The sequence below is a fragment of the Hylobates moloch genome, unplaced genomic scaffold (assembly GCF_009828535.3).
Source record: "Hylobates moloch isolate HMO894 unplaced genomic scaffold, HMol_V3 SCAFFOLD_5, whole genome shotgun sequence".
In the NCBI taxonomy this organism is placed as follows: Eukaryota; Metazoa; Chordata; class Mammalia; order Primates; family Hylobatidae; genus Hylobates; species Hylobates moloch.
Window position 1 is genome coordinate 65,088,392 of NW_026652280.1, and position 26,832 is coordinate 65,115,223.

General features: G+C 35.8%; 1 protein-coding gene across 4 annotated transcripts in view; it reads right to left on the reverse strand.

Annotated features, from left to right (window-relative positions):
* L3MBTL4 (L3MBTL histone methyl-lysine binding protein 4) overlaps nt 1-26,832 on the reverse strand; it is a 484,756-nt gene that overhangs the window by 391,144 nt on the left and 66,780 nt on the right. The window contains exon 1 of one of the 4 annotated variants that reach the window (XM_058438627.1): nt 18,974-19,006. The exons of the other annotated variants lie outside the window; for them this stretch is intronic. The gene's annotated coding sequence lies outside the window, so the exon portion shown is untranslated. Of the gene's footprint in view, nt 1-18,973; nt 19,007-26,832 lie in introns of those variants that run through there. 4 annotated transcript variants of the gene reach the window in all.

A 26,832-nucleotide genomic window follows, 5' to 3' on the forward strand; every position in this document is an offset into this window, starting at 1 on the left:
TTCTGCTTCCCTCTTCCACATTTAAAGGAACTATGCAATTACATGGGTCTGCCTGAATAATCCAGAATATCTCCCTTAAAGTCAGCTGATCAGCAACCTTCATTTCATTGGCAACCTTATTTCCACCTTTCCATACAACATAACATATTCACAGGCTCCAAGGAGCAGGATATCAACATCTTTGAGGGTCAAGATTCTACCTCCCATAGTGTGCATATATTCTGAAAGTGTTTTTAAAACTTCTACTACAAACACTCCATGTGACAATAAAACAAACTCAAGCTTCTTTCTTTCTGTGTAGCAGATGTGATTTCTTGTTAGCCTTATAATTCTTTCTAACTAGAAAAAATCTTTTTGCAGTTACTAAACATTAAAATACATTTTAAAAGTTGTAAATCTATATCTAATTATTTTCCACTTTGTGCAACACAATACACTAGGGGCTAAAGAAATATAAAATAAGTGACTTCTGGTCAAGAGGTCAACTGAGCAGATGCAGAGAAAAAAAGAAATACTAGGAAAATACAGCAAAATTATTTATATTACACAACTGAGTTCTGAATTATTAAAAAACAGAAATGTCAGAAACTAACAAACAAAAAACAACTGAGGAACTAAATCAGATTTACATATTAGGGGCCTTGCTTTTTATTCCTATCTGGGGATAGAAACTGAAGCCATAAGCTAACTGCATGGTTTTGAGCTAGAAAGTGTCTCCATCATCCAAAAGGTTGTCCTATCTTTGATTAAGGACTAATACACCTTCACTCACTGGCTTAGGCAGTATCACAGAGGAGGACCACCCCACTAAAACACTGTTGGAACAAGAATTGCTGAGAGATCAGAGATCCAAGCTTGTAGTAAATATAGGTGTGGAGGTCCAATTCCCTCTACCCAGCAATGCAGAAGGCTCAAATCAATTATAATAAAACTGCCCCATAGCAATACCTCAACAACCTGGGATGCTCTCAAAATTAGTATGAAAAAAAAGTCTCACTGCAGATAAGCTCTTGGACTAAAACTAGAAAGCCCACAAGGAAGCTCACCCACCTAAGTGTCATAAGAAGCAGCAAACAGAAGCATGAATACCCTAGATGTCTTCATAATAGAAAAAGCCTAGAGGAACTTAAAATCAAGTATGTATAAACTCATGATGAAATATGTGAAAAAACAAAGTTGGTAAGGTAAGAACAATTTTTTTGTTTTAAAAAGAGCAAATTTGAAAAAGAAGTAAATACAAAATCTGGAAGTAAAATGCATAATACAGTATGAAAGCATCTGTAGATATGTCGAATAAGTTTACTTTTTAGAAGTGAAAACTGGTATATTGGAGGCAATCACCCAAAATAAAGCACAGGAAGATCAAGCACTAAAATTTATCAAGGAGAAGAGACATAGAGGATCAATTAAGATAACTTATATCCAACAGTAGATTTGCAAGGCGAGATTAAAAAAAAAGAGGAAATACGTAAAAAGCAAGATTAAGCACAGTCCCTAACCTCCAGGAGCTCACAATCCAGCAGAAAAATCACTGGCCTATGTTCTCAGAGCTGAAAATAGCACTCAGGACTCGTGACTCCCAGGGAAGGGCTCTTCCCACCTTGACATTCTGCCTTCATATCATGTCATCAGCTTCTCACCCTTCAGGCTTGAACTGATATAATTTGAAAGCAGGGAAATAATGTTACCCTACAAGCCCTGAGCGAGTCAGAGCTGAGGTAAGGATCTACTTTGCTGAATCTAATTAAGACTCACTATTGTAGTTTTAACTATCCTCCTCTTGGTTAAAATAAGCCAAATAGTTGACATGTTCTGAAGACCACTGGGCTTCTGCTCATAGCATACAATGTGTTAAGAAGAACCTATTGGTTTAGCCAGCCCAACATCCTCTTTCTTTGTCCAGCTACCTGATTTTTAGTTTGGGGAGCTTCATTCTGAGTCACACGGTTCCAGAGTAGGCAGGTAACTCAGAAAGGGCCCATTCAATACCCTCCTGGCCACAGTTATTGGTTCAGGGATGGATATGTAACCTAACCAAAACCAAAGAGATTCAATTCTAGGATTCTTATCAGAAATGCTATGCAGAAGAACCTCTTTATCTAGGACTGTTAGATTCATAGAATGTAAGCCTAGATCTGCAGGGGCCACTAAGTAAAAGAAAGGTCCATTCAGAACAAAGACAATGCAGAGGAAGGTGGAACCAAGTGTTAGGAGTCACTAGCCTCTAGAGTCAGCCACGACTGGTCCAACTCCACCCCGGTACTGCTCAGTTTTGTGAGCTAATAACTTCCCTTTTCTGGTTCAGCCATTTCTGTTCTTTGCAACTAGAAGAATCCAGACTAATAAAAATGTTGAAAGCTAGAAAGCAGCAGTAGCAGTAGCAGCAGCAACAGTATGAGAATAGATGCTCTCTAAATAGTTCTCCAATTTAAAACACTGAGAAAGGTTTGGGTTGTAATCCCAATGTTACTCTAACTCATTAACTATACCCTACTTTGTGAATGCAATTTGCATTCTGTAATGTCTTAAGAGTTCTTCCAACTACCTTAAAAGACCTCAAAAAGTTATAAACAACAATTTAAAACAAATTCTTTTTGATTAGTTAAAATGTAAAAAAAATACATATGGCATTTAACATTTTAGGAAAATTAAGAGCTGCCACAAAATAAAAGTATAAAAACTTCCAAAGGTAGGAATCAATAATAATGATAATGAATGGGTTTTAGAAAACGAAGAAGCAAAAAGAGGTAAGGCTTTGATGCCAAAAAAAAAAAAAAAAAAAAATCTAATTGGGCCAGGCGTGGTGGCTCACGCCTATAATCCCAGCACTTTGGGAGGCTGAGGTGGGCAGATCACGAGGTCAAGAAATCGAGACCATCCTGGCCAACATGGTGAAACCCCGTCTCTACTAACAATACAAAAATTAGCCAGGTGTGGTGGCACATGCCTGTAGTCCCAGCTACGCAGGAGGCTGAGGCAGGAGAATCACTTGACCCCGGGAGGCAGAGGTTGCAGTAAGCCAAGATTGCGCCACTGCACTCCAGCCTGGCCACAAAGTGAGACTCCATCTCAAAAAAAAAACCCTAATTGTTTATGAACAAGATTAGCATGGAGAAGCAGGATGCAGGTGGGGTGGGAAGAGATGTACACATGTGTTTACATAACTGGGAGGATAGCTCCAGCCGTAAGAGAACAACCACAAACATCTCTCCAGCAAATCAATGGAAACAAGACATCTTTTTTCTGTCATCAACTTTCAAGGTCTCTGTGTCTCTTTATGTTCCTAAGTCACTCAATAATGTTACAATGATCTTCCCCATAACCCTTGAATATCAAATATTAATATGCCAATAAGTGCACTAAACTCATCCTTTCTCTCCATTCTGTCTGCAAGAAGTTACATATATCTGTGCTATCTGTGCTCTATCCAGAAATATAGAACACATCATGTAGGAAGTAGCCAGATATTAAGTGGCCATAAAGCATTCCAAACGATGCCATATTTGACTGAGAAAGCACATTCTGTACATTTTGACACATGTGAAATCAAGATGGTCTTGCATTGCTGCTAACCAGGTAGTGGTTCTTATGTAGTCATCACTGCCTGCCTAAGCACAGGTTTGGCTGTGCCTCTTGGCAGCTTGACAGAACATCTGCAACCTTTTGATACTCAGGTCAACAAAGGTTGACCTAAGACCATTTGAAAAAGGAACAGGAGTCCCAGTTGGTGTCGGGTAAACTATCTGATGATACCATCACATGCAGAATGCATGTCAATAGCTTGGAAGAAAAACCCAGAGACAATACTAAAACACCCTCTTAAGAAATGATTCAACATTAACACCCCCAAGGGCACAAAGGGTGATACTCTACAGGAAAACACAGGCATCAATGACTCTGAGTCAAAAGTGATTCAGTACTCAGACTCAGAAGGTGACAAAGTCATTTTTTAAAAAAAATCCAGTTTATGAAACTAATAATTTTCTCTTAAATATGTACAAAAATGATAATAAAAATATGTTTAAAAAAGTAAAGGGGAGTTCCTTCAAAAAGGAACATACATTATTCATGATTAAAAACATCAAAATATAATTGCTTAATTGGCATTGTTTTTTCTTACTAGTGGTCCTTAAAATAATGAAGCAGCTTACAGGCAATAATGTAGTGGAGGAAACACAGTAATTTTTACAGGAATGTCATACATAGCAAATCTACCTTCTAGTTTATGAAAGATATAGTTTGTTTGGGGGTAAGGAGATTTCTTTGTGATTCCCAAAAACATGAGCTCATTTCCTTACCATATTGCCCATGTAATTTTAACTCTCTATTGACAATTATGTATTTTTATCTTTGCTCTGTCAAATCTGTGTCTGGATTTAAATAAGATCATTAAATATATTTCTGAAATGTCCCCTTTATATATGTCCAAAATCACTGAAAGAAAAATATAACTCTAGCAACACTAAAAAATGCATGTACCAAGACCTCTCTTGAACCGTTAATGGTTTACCTTTGTCTCTCCAAAATTTGTCTTTCTAAGGTATCAAGGCTCTCAGAAATCAATCGCTCTCTTATTTTATTTTATTTTATTTTTTATTTTTTGAGATGGAGTCTTGCTCTGTTGCCCAGGCTGCAGTGCAGTGGCATGATCTTGGCTCACTGCAACCTCCATCTCCTGGGTTCAAGCAACTGTCTTACCTCAGCCTCCTGAGTAGCTGGGATTACAGGCACCCGCCACCACGCCCAGCTAATTTGTGCATTTTTAGTAGAGACGGGGTTTCACCACATTGGCCAGGCTGGTCTCAAACTCCTGACCTCAGGTGATCCACCTGCCTCAGCCTCCCGAAGTGCTGGGATTACAGGTGTGAACCACTGTGCCTGGCCTCAATTGCTCTTTTAGAGATAAAAATAATATGCTATCACAGCACACTAATTATATGGGTATTAGAGTGTCATGACTACTCTAAAGTCAATTTGCAAACTAAAAATAATGCATGCTTCTTTGCTGTAATGATATGCATTAAAGATCACCTATCAAATCTGGGTTATTCTTCCAACAGCTGTGATATGGTTTGGCTCTGTGTTCCCACCCAAATCTCATCTTAAATTGTAATCCCCCTAATCCTCCACATGTCAAGGGAGGGACCTGGTGGGAGGTGATTGGATCATGGGGGCAGTTTCCCCCATGCTGTTCTGATAGTGAGTGAATTCTCACGAGATCTGACGGTTTTATAAGCGTTTGACAATTCCTCCTTCACACACTCCCACTCACTTACGGCATCTTGTGAAGAAGGTGCCTGCTTCTCCTTCCACCAGGATTTTAAGTCTCCTGAGGCCTCCCCAGCCATGTGGAACCATGAGTCAATTAAACCTCCTTTGTTTATAAATTACCCAGTCTCAGGTAATTATCTTTATAGCAGTATGAAAATGGACTAATACAAGCTGTATGTAGTCACTCCTTAATTCCTTCATTCATGTATTAAATCAAATCTAGCAGTTAATGGTTCAAAAGAAAGGTCACAAGCAGTCACAGGCCAGCCCTACGATGTCAAGTGCTTCTAAATGCTGTTTAATTTTGCAAATAAACATTCTTTGAGGGTATCTAAGTAGGATGTAATACTTTAAGGCAAGCTAACCAATACTTTCTTGAATGACAAAAGAGAATACATAAAATACTAAACTAATAAAGGCACTGGAGAGCTATGACAGAAATAAGAACTAGAAAGTGTAAGATTACCTAAAACCCAAAAAAAAGGAGAAACTCAGAGAGATAAGTTGTCAATATATGACATTTTCCTGGTTATATTTACACAGGTAAAGGACCATGGCAGAGCTTATGTGATCTTAGGAGGCCAGAGGATCGAAATTGGAGACTTGAAGACCCTCAAACACATGAACAGTGTTACTCTAATATTTAGCAAGGTAAGCAAAAAAGCTAAGCCATAAACATTATAATGCAAAATAGAGTTTTTCTACCAGTCACATAGTACTGTGAAGACTAAAGATCAACAATGAAAACTCAACAAGGAGAAGAGGTGAACACAACAGAATTCTCAGTAAATTCGTGGAGGGGAATGCTTGAGTAATAAGGTCCAACCAGAGATAGACTGAGGCTTACAGAAACTGTAACCTAACTTCACCTCAGCTAGCTTAAGGTGATACATCCCCCAATTCATCTTGCCTTGTAGAAAACAGGGTGAACTCTCTCAAGAGGAAAATAATATCAATTTGTAACATTTACAACTTCTATAACTTTTTATACTCAAAGCCTAGTGTTCAATAAAAATTACAGGCGTAGTAAGAGGTAAGATAATAGGACCTAAAACTAGAACAGATCCATAGGTGATTCAGATATTAGAGCTAATACCAAAGACCTTAAAATAATTATGTTCAAGAAAATTAAGGAAAATTAAATTAAATTAATGAAAGACAGTATATTTCACCAGATATCTGGAATGTGTAAAAAGAACCAAATGGAAATTCTAGAACTGGAAAATACAATATCTGAAACTCACTGATAGATGGGTTTAATGACAGATTAACATTGCAGTAATCTGAATAACAAGTCAGTAGCACATATCCAAACTAAACAGAGAGGAAGAATAAAAAGGAAAGAAAAGGAACATAAAATATATAGGTCAAAATAAAAGGATATAAAATGTAATTGGGATCCCAAAAAGGAAAAAAATTAGAAAACTAATAAATCAATCTTTGAAGAGAAAAATGCCAAAAATGTTCCAAAACTGAGAAAAACACCAAGCAATAGACTCTCACCAACATTCCTAGAATGGAAATGCATACAAATATCAAACAAAAGACACATAGGAATGTTCACAGTGTACTTATAATAACAAAATGTTCATCAAGAGGAGAATGGATAAATTATGATACAGTCATTTAAAACAAACCAAAAAAACCCTAAGGACTAACCAAGAATTTTATAACAATGAATGTATTATCAAAAAAATAAAAATTGAAATGAAGATGTTTTTGAACAAATAAAAACTTTAACAATCCACTGACAACAGAACCACACTAAAAGAAGAAGAAAATAGACAAGGAGAAAGAGGAGGAGGAGGAGGAGGAGAGAAAAAACAGGAGGAGGAGAAGGAGGGAAAGAAGGAAAATGGATGGTGGAGAGGAGAGGAGAGAGTTCTTCAGGTAGAAGAAAAATGATCCCCAACAGAACACAGAAATGCAAAAAGAAATGAAAACAACAAAGGTAAACATGTGGGTAAACATAAATCAATACTGATAAACAATAATATTGGGTCCTGAGTTATACTTATGTCTAGAATTAATATCCATATCAACAATAATACAAAAGATGACAAGGAAAATTAAATTGACATTTTCTAAGGAAAAAGAAGGAAACTATGCAACAAATTGTTTCATATAATTATAAAGAAAGGACAGAGATTTCTAATCATTATAGTAAACACAAAGACCAGTAAAAAAATAGATAATATCAGGTCAAAAGAGTGTATCAAGTAGAAGACAAAGAGTAGGTGACAAATATGAACAAATGTCATTAATGTTATTAAATGCAAAGTAGTCAAATACTCTAATTAAAAAAACAAAATTATCAGAGTGGATGTTAGAAACCTAAACAGTAAACTTGTTTACCTACAGGACAAATGCTTTAAATATAAAGACATAAAAGACTTGAAAAATATGTTTTAACATAAAAAGACATACCATAAAAAAACTAACTTTTTAAAAGATTGATAAAACTATACTAATATAAGAAAACCTAGAATGTAAGGCAAGAAATATTACCAGATATTTTTAAAAGAACACCTCATAAGTATAAAGGCAATAATCCCTTATGAAGAAATAAGAATTCTCTATTAGTGTGTCCTCATTAACAGAATTTCAAAATGTGTAAAGCAAAAATTGATTGCTAACGGGAGAAATGAACAAATCCACAAATATATTGGAGATTTATCACTATCAGTAGCTTATAAAACAACCAGATCCACTCCTACCGCCAACCCAAACGTCATATCATTAGGGCTACATGATGCAGTTCACAAATTTGACCATGTATACAACACTGCACCAACAAAGATAATTTAAAAATGTCTTTCAAAAGCACTTGAAACATTTACCAAAATTGACTATGTATGCTGGGTCATAAAGCAAACTTCAAAAAAGTTTAATTATAGTCATTCAAAAAATATTCTCTAAACACAATGTAATTAAGCAAGAAATCAATCAGAAACATTTGACAGAAAATCCTCAACTGCTTGGAAATTGAATGCTTCTAATATCAAAATAATCAAAGAATAAATCACAATAAAAATGTGAAAATAGCTTGAACTGAATAATTCAGATATGATAAACCATAATTCGTGAGATGCAGCTAAATCTCATGCTTAGAAAGAAAGTATAGCCTTAAATGGATTATCATCATGAGCTAGAAAAGGAACAGAAAATCAAATACAAGCAAAGTTTTTTAAAAAGAAAATAATTTTTTAAAAGAGAAAATATCAATGGAATGGAAATAAAATGCACAATAGACAAAGCCAAAAGTTTATTCTTTAAAAAGATTAATAAAAGTGATAAACTCAAGGCAAGACAAAAAGCAAAAGAAAAGAAAATACAAACTGACAATATCAGGCAAGGAAAGGAAGGATATGATTACAGATCATATATATATTAAAGACATAATAAAAACATCATAAACAACTTCTCACTAATTAATCTGCAAAATTAAATTATAGAATAAAATTTCTTAAAAATGAAATATCAAATCAAGAAAATGTTAAAAATATGAATTCTACTTTGTCTATAAAATAAATTGAAGCTCTTATTAAAACCTTTCTATAAAGAAATCTCCAAGCCCAGAGAGCTTCACTAGTGAATTCTTCCAAATATTTTTTTAAAAATAACACAAAGCTCACATTCTTCCAGAGAACAGAAAAGGATTAACCTTCTCAATCTATTTTATGAGGCCAAAATAACAACAGCCTAAAAACCTAAGAACATTATGAGAAAATTACAGACCAAATTTTTATGAACATCTTTTTTTTAAATCCTTTTAAAAAGAGGGAGAGATGTAAGCAAGATGGCAGAATAGCAAATGCCAGCCCTCATACCGCCACAAAAACACCAATTTTGGCAACTATCCACAAACAAAAATAACTTTGTGAGAACCCCAGAGTCTAGCTAAGTTTCTAGCAGCTTGATGAAGCAAAAAAATCTGGCAGTAGATGCATTAAAAAGGGTGAAAAGCAATTTCACATTACCCACATCACTTCTCCCCCAAGATGGCACAGCTCAATGCCAAGAGAAGCCACCTTGGCACAGAATTTCTCCCACAGGGGGAACTAAGAGCAAAGTGAGCACCCAGCTTCCCCAGCCTTGTGGGATGCTTTCTAGCAGGCCCACTTCTGTCTTGCTAACCCAGAATTTTGAGGGGATGAGTACAAGAGCATCATCTGGGGATAGCTGAGAGCATGGCAAAGGGGCAGGGGCTCACTGCAACCAGTGCACAGATCACAACAGCCAGCCATGGATCCTGCTAATCATCTAGCAAACTCCACCAAGAGACTCACTGACAAATCCCTCAAAATGACTCTCCTGTGAACCCGTGCAACCAGTTGACCCACACCACTAGCACATCATACTCCCACAATGGCCTGTGCCCCACATATCCCCAAGCACAGTCCCCTATAGGTCCCCACAATGATGCACATGAGCCCCCTACAGACAGCACACATACCTCAACAGTAAGTGCAGATCTTAGCAGCCAATCCACCTCTGCTAGATTGGGATAATGTGTGCAGTCTGAACACATCAGGGCACTGCACTAGGGAAAATAAATAGGAGGCCCTCATTCCAGGCCTGGCTTTGTGGGATCAAAAAAAGGCACACAGGCCAGGCGCGGTGGCTCACGCTTGTAATCCCAGCACTTTGGGAGGCCGAGGCGGGCGGATCACGAGGTCAGGAGATCGAGACCACGGTGAAACCCTGTCTCTACTAAAAATACAAAAAAAATTAGCCGGGCGTGGTGGGGGGTGCCTGTAGTCCCAGCTACTTGGAGAGGCTGAGGCAGGAGAATGGCGTGAACCCGGGAGGCGGAGCTTGCAGTGAGCCGAGATCGCACCACTGCACTCCAGCCTGGGCGACAGAGCGAGACTCCGTCTCAAAAAAAAAAAAAAAAAAAAAAAAGGCACACAATCCTAAGACTTCTCCTATAAGAAGGAACAAGAGCAGTAGAGTATGGGCATCCATTGATAAGGTCTCAAGACCTCCAGAATCTACAGAGTCTCACTAATGAAGTTCTCACCAGTGACAAGCTCACTGGTTAAGGTCTTTCTTTCTTGAAGCCAGTCAGTAAAGGCTGGAAGACGTGACTACTTATTCAAATGCAAAGAAACAACACAATGCTTCCAGGAAAACAAAGAATCAAAAAAACACAATACCACCAAAAGAACAAAATAAAGCTCCAGAGACTGATCTTAAAAAAACGGATACCTATGAACTGCCCAACAAAGAATTCAAAGTAATTATCTTTAATAAAACTCAGTGAGCCGCAAGAGAAAAAAATGATAGAAAACTAAATTATATAAGGGAAACAATGCATAAGCAAAGTTAGAAGTTCATCAGAAAGATACACATCTTTAAAAAGAACCAAACATAAATTCTGGAAATGAAGAATACAACACCTAAACTGAATATTCAACTGAGAGCTTCAATGGCAGACTCAATCAAGCAGAAGAAAGAATCAGTGAACTCAAAGACAGGTTATTTAAAATTAGTCAGAGGAATAAAAATAAAACAAGAATAAAAAAGAATAAAGAAAGTCTACAGGACTTATGGAACAGCATCATGTGAACAAATATAAAAACTATAGGAGTCCTAGATGAAGCAGAGAAAGAGAAGACGGACAAACAGAAAGCAACGTTATTTTAAAAATTAAGACAGAAAACTTCCCAAATCTTGGAGGGAAATGAACATTAAGATCCAGGAAGTCCAAAAAACCTCAAATGGTAGAATATAAAAATGCCTCCACCAAGATACATTATAATCAAATTGTCAAAAATGAAAAAAAAAGAAGTTTGAAAGTAGTAAGAGAAAAACAACTCATCACATATAAGGGAAACACCATAAGACTTTGAATGAACTTATCAGCAGAAACCTTGCAGTTCAAGAGACAGTGGGATGATATATTCAAAGTGCTGAAAGAAAAAAGCAGCCAACTAAAGTACAACAAAAGATGTCCTTAAGAAATAGAGACAGAAACGCTTTCCTAGAAAAACAAAAGCTGTGGGAGTTCATCATCACTAGATTTGCCTTACAAGAAATGCTAAAAGAGTTCTTCAAAGTTTAAACAAAAGGACACTAACTAGCAATGTGAAAACATATGAAAGTATAAACCTCACTGGTAAAGGTAAGCACATAATCAAATTCAGATTACTTTAATACTATAATGAAGGTGAATAAATCACTTTTACTCTAGTATAAAAGTTAAAAGGCAAAAGTATTAAAAATAACTATAGCTACAAAATTTGTTAATGGATATGCAATGTAAAAAGTTGTAAAATATCTGAATGCAATAAAGATAGATTTATTATATTAAAAAAGGAAAAAGTTTGTAAATTGTGACACCAAAAACATAAAATATTGTGGGGTGAAGTAAATGTATAGAGTTTCTTAATGCAATTGAACTAAAGTTGTTATCAGCTTAAAATAGACTGCTGTAACTGTAAGTGTTTTATGTGAGCCTTATGGTAACCACAAAGAAAGCTAATGTGTTAGGTATATAAAAGAGAAAGGTAAAGGAATCAAAACATACTACCACAAAAAAAAATCATCAACAAAAAGAGATGGCAACAGAGGAAGAAAGGAACAAATAAACTACAAAACAGTGAAAAAAACAATTACTGAAATATTTATAGTAAGTCCTTGCCTATCAATAATTATTTTAAATTTCAATATAAATTCTCTAATCCAAAAACAAAGAGCAACTGAATTTTTTTTAAAAAAAGATCCAGCTATGAGCTGTTTCTAAGAGACTGACATTAGCTTCAAGAACATACATAGGCTGAAAGTAAAAGGACAGAAAAAAAAAAATATTCCATGCTAATAGTAACCAAAGGAGAGCAGGACTAGCTATACTTATATCAGAAAACAAACTTCACTTTAAGTAAAAAACTGTCACAGAAGAAAACAAATGTTGTTACATATTGATAAAGAGGTCCATTCATCAAGAGGATATAACAATTATATATGCACCCAACATAAGAGCAAATAAACATATAAAGCAAGTATTAACAGAACTGAAAGGACTGAAGGGAGAAATAGACAGCAATGCAATAGTAATAGGGAACTTTGATACCTCACTTTCAACAACCCCTACTTCCTCCAGACAGAAAATCAATAAGGGAACAACGAAATCCCGCAACACTATAAGCCAAATGGACCTAACAGATATATAGAGAACATTCTATCCAACAGCAGCAGAATACACATTCTTTTCAAGCATACACATAACATTCTCCAGGGTAGATAATATGTTAGGACACAAGACAAGTCTTAACAAATTTAAGAAGTTGTAAATCGGCTGGGCGCGGTGGCTCACGCCTGTAATCCCAGCACTCTGGGAGGCCGAGGCGGGCAGATCACAAGATCAGGAGATTGGGACCATCCTGGCTAACATGGTGAAACCTCGTCTCTACTAAAAATACAAAAAAAATTAGCCGGGCATGGTGGGCACCTGTAGTCCCAGCTACTTGGGAGGCTGAGGCAGGAGAACGGGGTGAACCTGAGAGGCAGAGCTTACAGTGAGTCAAGATCGCACCGCTGCACTCCAGCCTGGGCAACAGAGTGAGACACCATCTCAAAAAAAAAAAAAAGGAAGTTGTAAATCATGTCAAGTAACTTTTTCAGCCATAATGGTATTAAACTAAAAATCAATAACAAGAGGAAAATTGGAAAATTCACAAATATGTATAACTTAAGCAACATGCTCCTGAATAGCCAATTGGTCAAATAAGAAACCAAAAGGGAAATCAAAAATATCTTGAGACAAACAAATATGGAAACATACAACATATTAAAACTTATGGGAGGCAGCAAAAGTAGTGCTAAAAGTTTACAGCAATAAATGCCTCAATTACAAAATAAGAATGATGTCAAATAAACAGTCCAGGTTTATACTTCAAGGAGCTAAAGAAAAAAAAAAAAAAAAACTAGGCCCAAACAGCAGAAGGAAGGAATAAAGATTAGAACAAAAATAAATAAAATAGACACTAGAAAAACAATTAAAAAGACAAATAAAACTAAGAATTGATTATGTGAGACAATCAACTTGACAAACCTTTAGCCATACTAACAACAAAAAAAAAGAGATGATTCAAATAAATAAAATCGTAAATGAAATAAGAGACATTACAACAGATAGCACAGAAATACAAATTTAAGCGATCATAACACTACTATGAACAATTATTTGCCAACATATTGGATGACCTAGAAGAAATGGGTAAGTTCCTAGAAATATACAATCTACCCAAACTGAACATAAAGAAATAGAGAATCTGAACAAAGAACAAGTAATATTAAATCAGTAATTTAAAACTTCCCAGCAAAGAAAGTCCAGTATCTGGTCGCTTCATCGGTAAATTCCACAAACATTTTAAGAAGGACTGACAACAATACTTCTCAAACCCTTCCAAAAAATTGAAGAGTAGAGACAACATTTTCAAATTCATCTCATGAAGCCAGCATTACCCTGATAGCAAAGACAGACAAGGTCATTCCAATAAACGAAAATTACAAAGTAATATCCCTGATGAACATATACAAAAATACTCAACAAAATACCGGCAAATTTAACAGCACATTAAGAGAATTATACACTCTCATCAAGTGGGACTTATCCCTGGTATGCAAGGATGGTTCAACATATCAAAATCAATAAATGTCATATACTACATTAACAGAATGAAGGATAAAAATCGTGATCATTTCAATAAATGCAGAAAAAGCATTTTTCATGATTTAAAAAAACTCTCAACAAATTAGGTATAGAGGGAATGGACCTCAAAACAATAAAGGCCATATATGACAAGCAAACAGGTAACATCATTTATAATGGTGAAAAGTTAGGAACAAAATAAAGATGCCCACTCTTGACATGGTATTAGAAGTCCTAGTCAGAGCACTTAGGCAAAAGAAAAACAAAAAAAGGCATCCAAGTCAGAAAGAAAGATGTAAAATTGTCTGTCTTTGCAAGTCACATGTCTTATGTATAGAAAACCATAGGCCAGGCACGGTGGCTCATGCCTGTAATCCTAGCACTTTGGGAGGCCTAGGTGGGTGGATTGCCTGAGCTCAGTAGTTTGAGACCAGCCTGGGCACGATGATGAAACCCCATCTCTACTAAAACACAGAAAAAAAAAAAAAAAAAACCAGGGCAGGACACAACGCCCCTGTATCCCAACCTATAAGCTGAGGCGGGAGAATTGCATGAACCCGTGAGGCAGAGGTTGCAGTGAGGCCAAGAGGTGCCCCCGCACCCCCAGCCGGCAAAAAGATAAAACCCCCGCCAAAAAAAAAAAAAACAAAACAAAAAAAACCATAAAAATTCCACCAAAAACTGTTTGAATGAATTTTAAAAATTTGGTAAATTTGCAGAATATAAAACCAACATACAAAAATGAGTTGTTGCTATATACTGACAACAAACTATCCAATAAAATTTAAAAAACAATCCCCTTAACAATAACATCAAAAAGAATACAATTATGAGGTATAAATTTAACCAAGAGGGTGAAAAATCTGTACACTGAAAGCTGTAAAACATTGATGAAAGATATTAAAGTAGACACAAATACAGAGAAACATACTCCCTTTTCACAGATTAGAAAAATTAATACTGTTAAAATATTCGCACTACTCAAACTGATCTACATATTCAATGCATTCCCTATCAAAATTCCAATGGCATTTTTCACAGCAATAGGAAAAACTATCCTAAAATTAATATGGAACCACAAAAGACCACTAATAGCCAAAGAGATATTGAGCAAGAAGAACAAAACTAGAGGCATCACACTTCCTATGTCAAATTACATTGCAAAGGTACAATAATCATAAAGTATGGTACTAGCATAAAAACAGATATATAGACCAATGGAACAGAATACAGCGCCAAGAAATAAACCTATGTGTATACAGTCAACTAATTTTTTGACAAGGGCAGCAAGAATACACAATGGAGAAAGGACCGTCTTCTCAAGAAATGGTGTTGGAAAAATGAGTATATACATATACATACATACATATATATATATATATATATGCAAAATGAAGATCTTATTTTACACAATACACAAAAATCAATTCAAAATAGATTGAAGACTTAAATATAAGACCTGAAACTGTAAAACTGGTAGAAGAAAATGTAAGGGAAAAGTGTCTTGACATTGGTCTTGACAATGATTTTTTTGGATATGACACTGAAAGCACAGGCAATGAAAGCAAAAATAAATAAGTGGGACCACCTCAAACCAAAAAACTTCTACACAGTAAAGGAAATCAATCACCAAAATGAAGCGACGAACTATGAAATGGGAGAAAATATTGGCAAACCATACATTTGATAAGGGGCTAATATACAAAATGTATAAGCAACTCACACAACTCAACAGCAAAAAAAATTTAAAAACCTGATATTAAATTGGGCAAAGGTCTTGAACAGACATTTGCCCAAAGAAGATATACAAATATCCAGCAAGTATAGAAAAAGGTGCTCAGCATTACTAATCATCAAGGAAATACAAATAAAAACCACAATGAGATATCACTTCACACTGTCAGGATGGCTATTACATAATTTTTTAAAAATAATAAATATTGGCAAATATGTGGAGAAAAGGGAACCCTTGTATACTATGGGTGGGAATGTATGAAAAACAGCATGGCTACTCCTCAAAATACTAAAAATATGACTACCATATTATCCAGAAATTCCACATCTGGGCATATATTTAAAGGAACTAAAATCGGTACCCAAAGAAATATTTGTATGCCCGTATTCACTGCAGCAATATTCACAATAGCCAAGATGTGTAAACAACCTAAATTTCCACTGACAGTTGAAGGGATAAAGAAAATATGGTACACATATACAATGGGGCATTACTCAGCCTTTAAAAAGAAGGAAATCCTGCCATTTGCAACAACATGGATGGATCTAGAGGGCATTACATGAAGTGGAATAAGCCAAACAGGTGATAAATCCTGTATGATCTCTTTATATGTGAGATCCAAAATACTTAAATTCACAGAAACAGGGGGTGAAATGATGGTGCCAGGAGCTGAGGAAAGGGGGAAATTGGGAGGTGATGGATAAAGGGTACAAAGTTTCAGTTATGTAGGATAAATTAGTCCTGAAAACCTACCATACAGTATAGTAGCATTAGCTACTACAACTAACAATACTGTATTGTATGGTTAAAGTCTGTTAAGAGGATAGATCTTACGTTAAGTGTTCTTACCCCAAAAAAAGAAGAAAAACATAATAATAATTTAAAAAGAGAGTAAGAGAAAATTTAGGGAGGTGATGGCTATGTTTATGGCCTTTATAGTGATAATGGTTTCATAGTTGCATATATTCTCCAAACCCATCAAGATGTTATATATATATATATATCTTTTTAAATGTCAATCCTACCTCAATATTCTAAAATTAATTAATTAATTAAACTTGGGAGGAAAATATATGACTTCAACAAATACAAAAAACCAACTGACATAAATTAACACCAATTCATAACTTTTTTAAAAAAATACTGTTATGAAAGAGAAATAGACAAGAACCACCTAATTCTGATAAAGAGAATCTATCAGATCTGCAGCAAACATCATACATGATGGTGAATTATTGACAGCTTTTCTTCTGAGTTGGAAAAGATGTGGATGCCCACTATCATCACTTCTATTAATATTACACTAGATGTCCTAACCAGTGTAATGACGCAAGAAAAATAGAAAAACAATCATAAGGATTGGAAGGGGAAAAAAAAAAAGAAAATTCTAAACGCTTCCAGACAATAGGATCTGAACACAAAAAAATTAAATTTACTAACTACTAGAAATAAGTGAATTTACCAAGATTGACAAATGCAAGATCCATACAGAGTCAATCTTGTTTCCATATATCAGCAACAAAAAAATAAAATTTGAAAATGCCATTTACAATAGCATTGACTAATATTAAAGACCTAATACTAAATCTAACAAAAGATGAATGAGAACTTTAAACTGAAAACTATACAGAACTTTATTAAGAAAAAATTTTAAACACCAAAGTAAATGAAAAAATATCATATACATGGATTAGAAGATTCAGTACAGTAAAGGTGACAATTATCCCCAAAGTGATCTACTAAAAATCCTAATAAGTATAGAGGGATTTTTAAAGAAATTGGTTAGATTGATCCTAACAGTTATATGGAAATACAAAGGGCCGAGAAGAAGAACAAATCTAGATGGTTTGCACTACCAGATAGCATGATATTACAAAGTTATAATAATTATAACAGCATGACACCAATAGAAAGATAAACAGGCACCACTGAAACAGATTAGAAAGTTCAGAAACAGATACATAATTTGAAATAAGGAAATACAATAGGGAATGTGATTGAAAAAGATGATCTTGAATGAATAGTACTGGGGCCGGTATAACCCATACACCAAAAGGATGTCCAGATGTATTGCAGACCTAAATGTTAAAAAGTACAGCAACAAAGCTTAGAGAAAAAAACAAAACTGGCAAATATCTTCATGGCCTTAGGTAACAATTACTTGAATAATATACAAAAAGGTACCAACCATAAAATAAAAAAGTATATACACCAGAGTACATTAAAATTATGACCATCTGTTCATTAAAAGGCTCCATTAAGAAAGTGAAAAGGCAATCCAAAAAGTAGGGAAATGTATCTGCAACGCATTGGTCACATGGACACTCATCCAGAAAATATCAAGAAATCCTACAAATTGACGATGATAGCAAATAACCCGGAGAAATGGGCAAAAGCTTTGAATGGGAACTTGACAAAAGAAAGCATACAAGTGACCAGTAAACATTTGAAAAGATGCTTAACTTCAGTTTTCATCAGGAAAATTCTAATTAAAACTACAAAGTTACACCATTACACAGCCACCAAAATGGTTAAAATGAACAACACCAAGTGCTAGATAGGAGGAGAAGCAATTAGAACTCTCATTAACTACTACAGTGCAGTTGTCATGTAAATTAGAACAACCACTTCGGAAAACCATTTGGAAGTAACTATTACAACTGAACATAAACATATCCTGTGACCTAACAATTCTACTCCTAGCTGTTAACTCGACAAATGTATTCACCAAAAGACACATATAATAATGTCCACAGCAGCATCATTCTTAATATTCCAAACTAGAAATAATCAAAACATCCATTTATAGTAGAATGAGTAAGTAATGTGTGGTGTATTCATACAATAAAATACTACAGAAAAAAATTTTAAACTACTGCTACATAGAATAGTGCAGCTGAATCTTAGAGACATTATGCTAAACAAAAGAAGCCAAACACGAAAGAATACACACTGGCTCGGTGCGGTGACTCATGTCTATAATCAAAGCACTTCGGGAGGCCAAGGTGGGACGATCACTTGAGGCCAGATCGAGACCAGCCTGAGCAACATATTGAGAACCTGTCTCCCCTAAAACAGTGAATAAATTAGCTAGGTGTGGTGGCATGCACCTAGCTACTTGGGAGGCTGAGGCAGGAGAATCACTTGAGCTCAGGGGATTGAGGCTGCAGTGAGTTGTGATTGCACCACTGTACTCCAACCTGGGTGACAGAATGAGACCCTGTTTCAAAAAAGAAAAAAAAAAGAATACACACTGATTTGACTGATATAAGCTCAAGAATATGCAAATCCAACTGAGGGAGAGTAATCACCTGTGGTGAGAGGGGCTTTGGGAGCAGTCACTGGAAGGGGCAAAAAGGGAGAAGGCTTCTAGGGTCCTAGTAATGTAATGTTTCTTGATCTGAATGCTGGTTTTCCAGACGTGTTCACTTAGTAAAAAATAAATAAAATCCATTACACTGTATTCTTATGTTATACATGCATTTGTATATGTCATAGTTTAATAAAAAGCTTACTTACGTTTGAGTCCACAAATGGCATTGAGAAAACTGGATATTCACATGCAAAATAATGGAGCTGGTCCTTTACCTTACACCATATACAAAAATTAGTTTAAAATGAATAAAAGACCTAAACATAATAGCTGAAACTATAAAACTCCTGGAAGAAAACATAAGTGAAAACCCTCACAGCATTGGATTTGGCAACAATGATGTTGTCAAAACACAAGCAACAAAAGAATAAGTAAATAAATTTGACTCCATCAAAGCTGAAAACATTTGTGCATAAGAGGACAATATCAAGAGAGTGGAAGGCAATCCACTGAATGGGAGAAAATATTTGCAAATCATGTATCTCATAAGGGATTAATATCCAGAATATATAAAGAACTCATAATCTCAACAACAAAATACAAATGACTCAGTTGAAAAATGGGCAAAGAACTTGAACAGACATTTCTCCAAAGAAGATATTCTAATAGCCAATAATCATATGAAAAAATACAAATCAAAACCACAATGAGATACCGCTTTTACACATAGGATGGCTAATATAAAAAAGAAAAAAAAAAAACGGAAAACAAAAAGTGTTGATAAAGATGTGGAGAAGTGAATACCCTGTGCATTCCAAGTGGGAATGTAAAACAGTGCAGCCACTATAGAAAACAGTATGGCAGTTCCTAAAATAATAAAGCATAGAATTACCATATGACGTAGCAATTTCACTTCTAGGTATAAACTGAAAAGAAGTGAAAGCAGGGACCCAAACAGAAATTAGTGCACCTATGTAAATGGCAACATTATTCACAATAGCTAAAGAGTAGAAACAACCTACATGTCCATTATGGATGAATGGATAAAGAAAATGTAGTATAAACATACAATGGAATATTATTCAGCCTTAAAAAATGAAATTCTAGGCCAGGCGTGGTGGCTCATGCCTGAAATCCCAGCACTTTGGGAGGCTAAAGCAGACAGATCACCTGAGGTCAGGAGTTCAAGACCAGCCTAGCCAACATGGTGAAACCCCCATCTCTCCTAAAAGTATTTTTAAAAATTAGCCAAGTGTGGTGGCACAAACCTGTAATCCCAGCTACTCAAGAGGCTGAGGCAGGAGAATCACTTGAACACGGGAGGCGAAGGTTGCAGTGAGCGAAAATCACTCCACTGCACTCCAGCCTGGGAGACGCAGCAAGACTCCATCTCAAAAAAAGCACATACTACAACATAAATGAACCTTGAAAACATTATGCTAAGAAATATAAGCCAGATACTAAATAACAAATATTGTATTATTCCATTTATATGAGGTATGTAGAATTGTCAAATTCATAAAGATGGAAAGTAGAATGGTGGCTACCAGGGTCTGGGGGAGGAGGCAATGGGGAACGATTGTTTACCGAATACAGAATTGCAGTTTGGGATGACGAAAAAGTTCTGGAGGTGGATGGTAATGGTGGCTGCACAACAGTGTGAATGTGCTTAATGCCACTGAGTGATCATTGAAAATGGTTAAGGAAATTTTGTATTATGTATATTACACCACAATTTTTAAATGTTGATTTTTTTTTTGTTTTTTTTTTTTTTTTTGATACTGGCTCTCCCACGTATAAAAGCGGTATCTGATAGTGGCGCGACCTCAGCTCACTGCAAGCTCCGCCTCCTGGGTTCAAGCCATTCTCCTGCCTCAGCCTCCCGAGTAGCTGGGACCACAGGCGCCTGCCACCACCCCCAGCTAATTTTTTGTATTTTTAGTAGAGACGGGGTTTCACCATGTTAGCCAGGATGATCTCAATCTCCTGACCTCGTGATCCGCCCGCCTCGGCCTCCCAAAGTGCTGGGATTACAGGCATGAGCAACCGTGTCCAGCCTAAATGTTGATTTTTTTTTAAGAGACAGGGTCTCAATATGTTGCCCATGCTGGTCTCAAACTCCCGGCCTCAGGCAGTCCTCCTGTCTCAGCCCCACAAAGTGCTGGGATGACAGGCATGAGCCACCACTCAAGTCAAAAGTTGATTTCTTTATAAAAAGTTTATTGTGCTTATATTATTTTCTGGGTATTATACTAATTGCTGGTCTATAAGTGAATTTCCCCCTGCCAAGAAGGAAAGACAGGTGGGTTTAAATTTTCTTGCTTCTCTCCCTTCTCACTCCTAGTAATCACTCAAAACGTGGTCACTCTCAGCATTCTCTGCCAAATCTTTTAAAATCTGGAGCACCTAACCACTTCAAGGACACAACCAAAGATCCCAACACATCATGATCATTTCACCTCAGAGTAATTACCTCCTCTTCTACAAACCCAGTCTCCTCATCTTTATGAGCTGAATCTTTTGGCTGAGTTTAGATCTATAAATTAATGCATTCACTTAGAACAGTCCATTCCACAGAAGGCTCTCAATAAATTTTAAATATTTATCATTAGTCATTCAAAATTTATTGAGAGCCTATTATGATAAAAGGAGATGGTAAATACTCTCATGGTAGCTAAGAAAACTTCCATATCACATGCTCTATCTTCTGATCTAGAGGAAAATTAAAAAGTGGTTGATGAGATTACTATGAACTTTATTGTGACTATTTGTCACTGCCAGGTACTTAACATCTAGATCATTCCCCACATTAGGAGTCCTGCCTTCTCCAAGGCAGAGGCCAGAAAATCTTGCAACCACACTACCCTGAAGGTAGGATACAGACAGTGACCTTGCTTCTGCCAGGAAAATGCAAAGGGATGCTATATCATGACCATACAATTTATCCATTTCTTCGCTGTCTTTCCTATGTGCTGAGAACCTTAAAGAAAAAAAAAGGAGATCTAGTTGGTAGCCTCAAAAGTGGAAGAAACTGAAAAGAGACATTTTTCAGGAACTTTAAATGGTCAAAAATATTTTCCTTCTATTTTTATCCTAAATTGTTCTTCAAATGATTTGAAAGAATAAATATCATACAGTTTATATAAATTCTTATTTTAAAAGACAAATACCTCCTGTAACCTTTTAAAATAAACTAAATGAACAAAATTATAGTTTTTCAATAAACTAAACTAAACATGTAAATTATAACTTACCACAAATAAATGCAACCTAGTGCAGTGTTTCTTTAAAAGGGCACATTCTGTTTCACGAGCTTTCCACATATTTTGTCTCTATTAAATACACACTTCAAAAACTATAGTGGAAAATATAATGGCTTTCTGCCATTGACACACACACAGTATGATACAAATCAACTCAACTCACAGTTCATGAAGTAGCTCTAAAACCAAAACTTTCAAGAGACCATGATGAAAGCAAAAAAAAAAAAAATACTTATTTGCTGCTAATCACTTATATAATATTCTACTCATCAATTTCAATAAGCATCCTTATCACAGAATTTTCAATTTCTGCATGATAAAGCAAGAATTCTGTGGACACTAGTTAAGAAGATGTAATTAAATAAAAATATGAGTGATATGTTTTTAAAATGAATTCTGTCAGGAACACACTCAGCAAGTTTCTTAAAAGATTTTTATTATCCTTGTTTGGAGATATGATCTTATATTTGGAAAAACCTAAAGACTCCACAAAAAAACTATTAGAAATGATAAATTGAGTAAAGTTGCAGGATACTAAATCAACACACAAAAATCAGTGGCATTTCTATATGCCAACAGTGAAAGAGAATTTTTTTTTAAATCCCCTTTACAATAGGTAGAAATAAAATTAAATACCTAGGAGTTAACCAAAGAAGTGAAAGATCTCTATAATGAAAATTATAAAACACTGATGAAAGAAATTGAAGAGGATACCAAAAAATGGAAAGACATTCCATTTTTTACTGGAAAAATCAATATTGTTAAAATGTCCATACTACCCAAAGCAATCTACAGATTCAATGCAATCTCTTTCAAAAATACCACTGACATTATTCACAGAAATAGAAAAAGGAATCCTAAAATTTATATGGAAGCACAAAAGACCCAGAATAGACAAGGGCATCCTAAACAAAAAGAACAAACCTGAAGGAATCTTGTTACCTGACAGCAAATTGTACTACAGAGCTACAGTAACCAAAATAGCAAGGGACTGACATTGAAAAAGACACATAGACCAGTGGAGTAGAATACAGAATCCAGAAACAAATCCACATACCTACAGTGAACTCGTTTTCAACAAAGGTCCCAAGAACACACACTGGGGAAAAGACAGTCTCTTCAATAAATGGTGCTGGGAAAAGTGGATATCCATATGCACAGGAATGAAACTAGACCCCTATCTATCACCATATACAAAAATCAAATGAAAACAAATTAAAGACTTAAATCTAAGACCTAAAACTATGAAACTACTATGAGAAAACATCAGCAAAACTCTCTAGGACATTGGTCTGGGCAAAAATGTCTTGACTAATATACCACAAGCACAGGCAACCAAAGCAAAATGGACAAATGGGATCACATCAAGTTAAAAAGCTTCTACACAGCAAAGGAAACAAACAACAAAGTGAAGAGACAACCCACAGAATGGGAGAGAATATTTGCAAACTTCCCAGCTAACAAGGAACTAATAACCAGAATAAATAAGGAGCTCAAGCAACTCAATAAGAAAAAATCTAATAACCCAATTTAAAAATGCATAAAAGATTTAAATAGACATTTCTCAAAAGAAGACATACAAATGGCAAATGGGTATATGAAAAGGAAGTCAACACCACTGATCATCAGAGAAATGTAAATCAAAACTGGAATGAGATATCATCTCACCTAAGTTAAAATGGCTTTTATCCAAAAGACAAGCAACAACAAACACTGGTGAGGATGTGGAGAAAAGGGAACCCTCATATACTGTTGGCAGGAATGTAAATTAGTACAATCACTATGGAGAACAGTTTGGAGGTCCCACAAAAAAAAATTAAAACCAGAGTTACCATATAATCCAGCAGTCCTTCGGCTGGGTATATACCCAAAAGAAAGGAAATGAGCGTATCAAAGAGATTTTTGCACTCCCATGTTTGTTGTAGCACTGTTCACAAGAGCCAAAATTTGGAAGCAACCTAAGTGTCCATCAGGAGATGAACAGATAAAGTAAATGTGGTACTTATACACAGTGAAGTACTATTCAGCCATAATAAAAATGAGATCCTGTCATTTCCAACAACATGGATGGAAATGGAAGTCACTATGCTTTTTTATGTTTTTTAAATAATAATATGGATTGTGTGTAATGCAAAGGATAAATGCTTGAGAACACAGATACCCCTTTTCACATGATGTGATTATTATGCATTGCATGCCTGTATCAAAACATCTCATGTCTCCCATAAATATATACATCGACTATGTACCCACAAAAATTAAAATAAAGAAATTTTAAGATTTCTAATAAATTAACTCTTTATTCACCTGTAATGTTTTCAATAATGTTATGATAAGGCAAGCATATTTGTTGAGTTTTTTTTTTCTTTAGAAAAGAAAAACCTGAAAGTCAAACTGAAAGTCAAAGAACTGGATAACAGTGGTAACCCTCATCCATTTTGTCTACAAAGCACTTCAGAACTTGGGCAAAATAGATGACTTGTCAAGATGCTTATCAATGTGAACAATCTACCAGCCAGAAACAACTATCTAAATATAAAGGCCTGGAAAATGGAATTGTTCTAAAGAATTATCATTTGATTACATTTAAATACATATGGCTAGCTTCAATAAGTTCATCTCAGTGACTTAAAATCTATCAACTGTATGTAAGTCAACCTCCTGCAATATTAAAAACCCATTAACTTACATGATTTATGAGTAAACAGTGTGCTAGGTAAAGATAAATTTTAGCACCCTCATTTTGTCCTCATTTGAATTACTTTTCTCATTCAAATTTATAAAAAAAAAAACAAAGTAGTGAACTCTTAAGCTAGTACCATGTGCACGATAAGTGATTCACCAGCGTGTGCATGATTCATCCCCAGGAGGGTTGGTCACCTCCATTTCTATGACACCACAATCCAAGGCCACCGTAGTAGCAGGCTTGAGACCTCTAGAGCTCCTCCACAGCTCAATCACAGCCCTCAAAAAAGAGGCCTGAACTTCAGACAGCAATGATGCCGTCAGCTCTCTTTCTAGTGACTAATACAAGTCCTATGAGTCACCTGGGCTTTCTGTGTCTGTACCTTTTAAAATCCAAAATAATTCTGTAGTATTCTCTGTGTTTGCGCAGAGTCAACATCCCAGTACCTGGTGCAAGATGACATTTACACTCCAAAGAATGCCTTGGAGAGAGAGAGAGGACACCGCTCCCACTCATGGAGAACCCACAGGCCAAACCTTGAAGAGGAGATGGCAATCAACATAACAGAGTCAAGCATTCTGCCAAACTCTGTTTGTCCCACAGCTTAAACATCATGTGTTCATCCTACTCACAGATGGATTTTTTTTTCCTGATTGCCTGGATCAACATAAACATACAGTCATGCGTCACTTAACAACAGGATTTATTCTAAGAAATGCGTTATTAGCGTAAACATCATAGTGCAATCACACAAACCTACTGGGTACAGCCCACTACACTCAGGCTATATGGAATGGCCTATGGCTCCTAGTCTACAAACCCTTACTGAATACTGCAGGCAATTGTAATGCAATGGTAAGTATCTCTCTAAACGTAGAAAAAGTACAATAAAAAATACAGTATAAAAGATAAAAAATGGAGGTCACTTACCATGAATGGAGCTTGCAGTACTGGAAGCTGCTCTGGGTGGATCAGTGAATGAGCGGTGAGTGAATGGGAAGGCTGGGACATTGCTGTACACTGCTGTAGACTTTATGAACACTGTACACTTAAGCTATGCCAAATTTATTAAAAACAGTTTTTCTTTCTTCAATGATAAGTTGGTCTTAGCTTACTGTAACTTTTTACTTTATGAAGTATAAAGTAGGTTTGTTTACACCAGCATCACCACAAACACATGACTAATACGATGGGCTGCAACACTGCCACAGCTGCCCACTGTCACTGGGTGACAGGAATCTTTCGGCTCCATTATAGTCTTACGGGATCATATATGCATATGGGTGTCATATATGCAGTCTGTCACTGATGAAAACATCATTGTGCACCACGTGACTTCATCTGACTTTTGCTATATCTCATCCAAAGCGTTGATATCTTATCAAGTTAGCTCCCACCTGAAACCTTGTTTCAGTCTGCTTAAGTCTATCCCCCAAAAATGTAATTAAGAAACTCCGTTTATCTTGAAAAGAAATGGTGACAACAGGCTGGAGTCTTTGACACTGCTATATATTTTCTTGTTGACCTTCTCATCAAATCTTGAGACATTCTGTGAAATTCCTAAGTCTTTACTGGGTGGAACTTCAGAAGAAAAGTTCAGTAATATGTAAAAGCGCCAAACAAAAAAGCCCTGAACAGTGAAATAACTAGTACCTTCTTTCCATTCTGCAGCTCGTTTAATTTTGGTATCTTTTCTATAAAACCAGCCACCCCCATCATCCCCTACCAACGATCTATTCTAATTCTATGTAGTAGATGTTTGAGAGAAAAAGAGATTCCTCTTGTTCTTAACAGGAATGCAGGAGTCCTCCAAATGCTGACTGCCGGGTGTTAAATCACTCTCATCAAGACACTACATACACATAAGCAACTCTGAAAATTCCCCTCCATGACTGGGGCCTAATTGTC